Here is a 7658-nt window from a genome sequence, read left to right on the forward strand (position 1 = left end):
CATCAATATGAAAAAATTCTAGGTAAACAAAAAAAAAAAGAACAAACTTAATGTCTTAATTTATTTTGTTTTTTTTTCAAAGCAGCTGTGTTTTTTATTTTTCAATTTTTTTATAAAACATTTAACCATATACAACTCTAATGTATAATTTACACTAATTTGTAGTTTTGAAAGTCAATGTTTAATTTTATTTTTAAATCTTCTTTGTCACTATATTGTTTTTTTTAATCTCCAAATATAATAGATAGTTCTAAATTCTGACTAAAAAGAAAAACACATTATGTATTTAACAAAAAAATGAACAAAATAAAATATAAGTTCATCAAGCATTTCATAAAAAAATGCTAAAAAAAACTGTGACATTACTGATTTAACCAAAAAAAAAAATATATATAAAGGAAATGTTTCACTGTGAATGTGAAATTGATGCTTAATGCAATCTGTATACAATTTGATATTAAATAAACAAATAAAAATATTATCAAAAATTATGTTCTTAGGCTTTTCAAATTAATTAATTAAATTACATTCATATTTTAATTAAAATAAATTCGTTACACAGTGACATGTTTTTTTTTTTTACAACAAAAAAAGTATTTTGTTTTTTAAAACTTTTCTAAAATAATAATAAAATTAAGTTGGATTTTCATGAAGACACACTTGGAAATATATATCGAATAAAAAGAAAACATTTAGAATATAATTTTAAATAATGTTTCCAATTAAAACAAAAACAAAATAAAGGAAAAAAAAATATTCTGTATACATTCTCAAAATAGAACTCTATATTATTATTTCTTATTAAGATTATGTCCCTTAAATATAAATACAATATATATATATTATTATTATTTTTTTTTAATAAATATCTACTAGTATTATAACAAATTAAATGTTTGAGTTTTTTTTTTAAATTTTTTGCTATTTAAATTGGCTTGGTTATTTTTTCTGTTTGCTTTGGTTACAGCTATATTTTTGAGTAATTAAAAAACAAACACTAGCTTTGTAAAGTTTTAAAATTGAAAATATTCAACAATTTTCGACCGCATTGAAAAATGCAGTTAGAGGAAATGTTGCTTTTTTTGAACTTATGTCAAACTGTTTTGATACAAAAATTGTTTTGAAATTAGTCAATATGGAGTTATGGATTTTTTCTTTTATATTTTTTCGTATAAAACAGTCGTCGAAAACACATTTTTTTGTTTTTATAAATCCTTTCGTAAAATGTGAAAGAATTACTATTCAATTTATTCAATTCAATTTTCGAGATTTCGCAAAAAAAACCGAAATACCTACATAACGAAAAATCAGATGACCTCAACAACCATGTTTCTTTGATAAAGTTCCCTTGGAATTGATAAAGTAATAATTTTCAATAGAAAACACTTTCAACGAAATCAATGCAATTCCCATTAACTCGGGCAGAAAAGCAGGAATAGATCCAGTAGTAAATGAAAAAGATCATCAACTTATGACTAGTTTACCGCACCCAAAGGAAGAAGTAGATCTATATTCTAGTTTTTTTCATATTGCTATGTGTCAAAAGTTCTTTTGTCATAATTCTATTCGTTTTTGAAAAAACAGGCATTTTTCAAATTCATTTAGATATTTGCGTTGTTTGAAGAAAAATTCTGCAGTTAATGTTTGTGTTGGTAGATTTTAACAATTTATCTTGCATAATACAGAAGAGTTTTTAAATATTTACACTTATTTTCTTAAATTTTGAAAGATAAATTCTTTTACTTGGGGCGTTTGCAATCACTGGAAAATTTCAACTTTGATTGAGTTTGACTTCGAATTACGTAGTATAAAATATTCGAATAGCACAATCAACATACTTGGACCCATATGATTGATTATGGTCCTTATTGCGACTTGCGAGTGTCGTTTGTCTATCGATAAACGACTTTTATCTATAGTCGATCACCGAAAATGACTTGGTATTGTGAATATCTATCGATAGACGACTTTTGTCGAATATCTATCATCGAAAATTAATTTTGATGTTGCGAAATTCTGTTGTGAACAAAATTTTTCGTTTTATCTTTCGATCTTTTTCGTTTACAAATTTTGCTATCGACTCAAATCAAGTCGATTTGTCGAAAGAGATACACAATACCAAAACAGATATTTATCGACTCGATCGACTTTTGTCGTATTGAAAGTTGAACGACACTCGCAATAAGAGCCTATGTAATACGAAAACGATTGTTAAAGATTCAATATTATCTCCCTTTCGATTCGCATCGTATTGAAATGCAACATTAAAAAATGGCGTATAAATAATAGCGATTTTGAAGTGTGTTTTTTTGGAATGGCTGGAAATGTCTTATGTGATAGTTTTTTTTACGAGATCAACTTAAACCAAATTAAAAAAAAAAACATTAAGACAACACAAAAAAATTAAACAAAATGAGTAACTATTCTTTTCGTAAAGAAGATATCGAACTCAAAACTATTTCGTACCTTGAAAAGAATTTCATTAACTGAAAATTCAGAGTTATTTGACGGCTGTTGGAATAATATTGGAATTTGATTTGATTTCTTTGTTCTTTTAATTCCTAATTAGATTAATTTAATTTGCATTTATTTTATTTTTAAATTAGATTAATTTAATTTGCATTTATTTTATTTTTAAATAGGTACATTTTTGATATTCATAAAAACCATTCTCTCTTTTCAACCAACTTCATATATTGTGTTCTCATTTAAATTTATTAAATTCAAAATAAAAATCTAATATTGTAACTGAACCACCACACCTTTAGACTAAAAAAAGGAAACGTATCAACCAAAAAAAATGATAATAAAACGAAATAAAATTATGTAAGAATAAAATAATAAAATATTTTTTGTATGTCATCTCTTGAAAGTCGCAAATAGTTTATAACAAAAAACAAAAATAAAATAAAATTACCAACTTAAACAAAAAAGTAAAAATAAAAATAAATAGGCAAGCAAACATAGAAAAATAAAAATCTTGAGAAACAGTTGAATGTAACCTAATGACTGATTTTTTACTGATCAAAACTATATAGAACTATTATACAAAACTACCAGGAACGATACCACAGTACTGCAAGAAATGCATAATCAACTATTTTTTTAAATTCACTACAAGAAACAAAAAAAAAAAAAATAATAAAATAAAAACCATGGTATTTAAAGAAATGAAAAAAAAAAAAAATATTCTTCTCACAAATAATTCTTACAACTTTCTACACAATTATTTATGTTAATTAATTTATTTTGTATTTGAATCAAGAACTTGATGATTATGAAGTAAAAACTTGGTATAGATTTTCAACTTTTCTTAGTTAATTTTTGTTATGCTTTTGCTTTTAACCTAACATTCTAAAATATTCAGGAAGATGTAGTGTTTTTAGAAACATTTTATTGGGATATCTAAAATTTTGGTATATGCTTTTCCCGGATTAAAAAAAAATTAAATACATTTTTTTTTGTAAAATTTTTGTCTACCTTAAATAAAATCATACTAAAACATTCGATCGTTTTGAAAAATTAAAAACTCAGGTGTAAGTAGGTACGGTCTATTTTCCGCCGTTATGGTGGTAGACAAAAAAGAATCCCCTTTTTACAATAATTGCATTTTAAATTAAGTTAATGGGTAATATCGTGAATACAAATTTCCCTGGGAGTGTTTTAAACGGCAATCAATTTTCTAGGTGAATTTAGATTTCATTTCATACCATTTTTTTCCACCTGCAAATAAATTCCGAGAGAGATTCACGATCGCACAAAAAATTCCGAGGGAAAAAATTTAAAAAAAAATTATTCCAAACTCAGATAAATAATATTAAAATAAAACAGAAAATTAAAAATTAGGTAACTAGATAAGAGTAAGTCTGGCGAAAATTAATAGTCTTATTTACTAATCAATTCCGGTAAAAAAAAACATAATTCTGAGTTTTCTCAAAAACAATAAAGTTTGGATTACATAATAATACAGTAAAATAAGGAGAAAAAAGGGGTAAATCTCGGAATGAATGTTAGTAGAAATTTTTTTTGCTCAATATCTTCCTTTTGCCATTCTATAACATATCTCAAAAGTCTAGAAAAATCTCATGTCCGCTTGTCGCGATTTCAAGGTCAAATCGCGAAATGGAGATTTTCAAAATTAGCAAAAAATAGGCTATGGTATTATATACACATATGATACATGATTTCAAGGTATTTTTTAATGCTGATTCCAAAAAATCTAAAATCAAGACAATCTGACGTCTCTGGAAAAAGTTATACCTGTTTTTCATCTGTCAACTCATATTATTATAACAGTTGCAAACTTACTGCCGAAAAACCCTTAAAAGTTATGGTAGATGAACCAAATTTTGCATGAAGATTTTAGAATCCATCATTATTAAAAATCAAAACAATCCCTTACAAAAAATATATATACCTACGAAATAAAGGTATTTTTGGATGGAGGGGCAAATTTTAGGATATGCACTAAAGAAGATTCTTGTTCATCTTAGGAATAAGTGCTTATAGGCAAATTTTTTCATTTTAATCTTTGTTTGGATATTCTTTAACTACCCTTAAAAATCTAAAAAAATCTTATGTCCGCAAGTCCTAATTTTCTTGGTTTGAAGATAAGGTGCAGATTTGAAAAAAATTGAAAAACTACTCTTCAGATATTTGTGTCAGATCAACATGAATAAGGTACATTACTTTTCAGGGACGGTCATATTGATTTGTTTGTGGGTTTTGTTGGAATCAGCGTTAAAAAATACCTTGAAATGATATGGGTTATGTTGGTATACATATAAGAATCTAAAGTTTTCTTATTATTTTTTTTTAATCTGCACCTAACTTAGTTTAATCTGAAAAATTAGAACTTGCGGACATGAGATTTTTTTAGATTTTTGACATAAGTTATAGAATATCCAAACAAAGATAGAAACAAAAAAATTAGCCTATTAGCACTAATTCCAAGATTGTACCAGGATGTTTTTTAGTGCATATCCCAAAATTTCCCCTTTTCTCAAAAAATACCATTTTGTCATAGATATAAATGTTTTTTTGCATTGAATTGTTTTGATTCTTAATGATAATGGATATGAAAACCCTCATGCAAATTATGATTGCGCTACCATTACTTTTAAGGGTTTTTTCGGTAGTAAGTTAGCAACTGTTATAATAATATGAGTTGACAGATGAAAAACAGGTATAACTTTTTCCAGAGACGTCAGATTGTCTTGATTTTAGATTTTTTGGAATCAGCATTAAAAAATACCTTGAAATCATGTATCATATGTGTATATAATACCATAGCCTATTTTTTGCTAATTTTGAAAATCTCCATTTCGCGATTTGACCTTGAAATCGCGACAAGCGGACATGAGATTTTTCTAGACTTTTGAGATATGTTATAGAATGGCAAAAGGAAGATATTGAGCAAAAAAAATTTCTACTAACATTCATTCCGAGGTTAAACCCTTATTTGACTGGATTATAACGGTCATCGAAATCGGTCAAAACAAAACAAAAATACTATAAGAACTTATGACATTAGAAAGATAAAGCTTTACCTCTAAAACGAAAATTAAAAAAATCAGAAACTTTTTCGTAAAATTTTTTTTTCAAAACTCACTACTTTTCAACATTTATAAAAGGTATAAAGAAGACTCTCTTTTTTTTTGAAAAATTTTTTATCCAAAATTTGAAAAAATTGCTTAAAAAATCTTGGGTCAATTATTCTGATAAAATGTGGTAAACATTTTTTGATTTTCGAAACAATCTAAAAATTATAAATGGAGGGCTAAGAGCTGAAGTGAACCATGTTACAAAAAATGAATTCGGAGATACAACGAGTTAAACTAAATTAATAATATTATTTTTTTTTTGTATCAAACTAATGACAGACCTTAGTAGAGACAAACCTTGCGCAGATTTTAGAATTTCGGATTTTTTTTTTTTAAACCTTGTCCGTTTTAGGTATGAGACCTTCAAATATCCCTTAAAAAGAGTTTCAAAAACGATTTAAGATGAATTTCTTCTTCATTTAGATGTTAACTTAACACAGCAGGGTGTTTGTATGTATGTATATGTTCTGTTCCAAAAATTTTAATGGGGACTCTAATAAAAGTCCAAAATGTAGAAACCAATAAATGTTTTTAAATATGCTACATCTTCCTAAATGGCGGAAAAAAAATACATTATATTTCGATAATTGTTTTTAATTAAAACACCTTAAAGTTTTCATTGTCTCATTGAGAAAAGCAATTAGGCAGACTTTGAAAACCAAAGTTATTCGGGTCAAGTAAAGTAAATAAAAAAAAACCTTGCAAATATTTTAATTAACCCGAAGATTAGGGTTTATGTAAACTTTTCATAAAGAATTATCCGCCATCTAAAAATGTTTTCCCATGCAATTTTCTATTTTGTATGATTTGTTTAAAAATAACTTACATATTTATTACTAAATTAAAAAAAAATTAATATTACGTGTGATTAAAAACAGCGAATAAGAAAAAAAAAATTATCTATGTATTTAAAAATGTGACCTTCAAAAAACCCATACATTTTATTCATAAAAGCATATAAATTGAAAAAAAAAATTAAATCAACAAGCTTTAAAATAAAAAAGAAGACAGAAAAAATAAATGTGTTTATTAAATAATTTCAAATCGGAATTAATAATACCTCAAAGTTGACGAAATTAATGAAAAACATTTTTAAGAAGCATATTAAAATAAAAAAAAACTCATTGGTGATTAATAAATTATTGAAGCAAGTGAAATTGTGAGTGTTTGCAAATCTACAAAAAAAAAAAAATAAACATAAAAATATATTATACTGACATAATGACATTTTAAAAATAAACATAGATATATATTTAAATTAAAATTATATTCATATACATATTAAATAGAAATAAAATAAAATAAAATAAATTATGTAAAATTGAAAAAAAAAGAAAAAGAAAACAAATTTTTCTGTTGTGTAGCATTATGCTTAAAAAAAAAACACGTTAAATAGTTTTCATTACGAACACCATGTAATTAACTGTTTTGCAATTCAATTAAATTAAATTTATAGTTTGCTTGATACAATATGTCAGCAATTATTAAGTTCAAGAATACATTTAGCAATACTAAATAGTTAGCTTATCTACAAAATAAAATAATTAATTACTCTTATTCATTACAAAATAAAAACAAAAACGAGAAGTATACTTAAAGCCGAAAGAAAAGAAATCCATCAATCGAATTTATTTGAAAAAAAAAAAATATTAATTTAAACTCTACCTAAATAATTTTTGTTTTCCGTAAAAAATCAACAGCAATGTAAAGATATCTCATCGGATGACATGTTTAACTACACTTTTAATGGTTTAATGAACGGAGCCTTTCATATTTCTACTATTTTCACCCAAATGTATCTTAACGTTTATATCTTTGATTTTTGTTTAAACAAAAGAGCTGAGTAGCGAACTTTATTAAAAAAATAATTAAAGTAATTTATAGTATTTACATATTTATCTTCTGTTACTTCATCAGTAATTGATGAGTACTGCGGTTTAACTAATTCTGATAATTTACTTCGATTTTTCAGGCAAGAGAATTTACAATTGTGAAATTCCCTTCTTTTACATTCTTTCTTTTTTATTAATAAACAGAGACATTTCAGGCGTTTTC

The sequence above is a fragment of the Episyrphus balteatus genome, chromosome 3 (genome assembly GCF_945859705.1).
Source record: "Episyrphus balteatus chromosome 3, idEpiBalt1.1, whole genome shotgun sequence".
In the NCBI taxonomy this organism is placed as follows: domain Eukaryota; kingdom Metazoa; phylum Arthropoda; class Insecta; order Diptera; family Syrphidae; genus Episyrphus; species Episyrphus balteatus.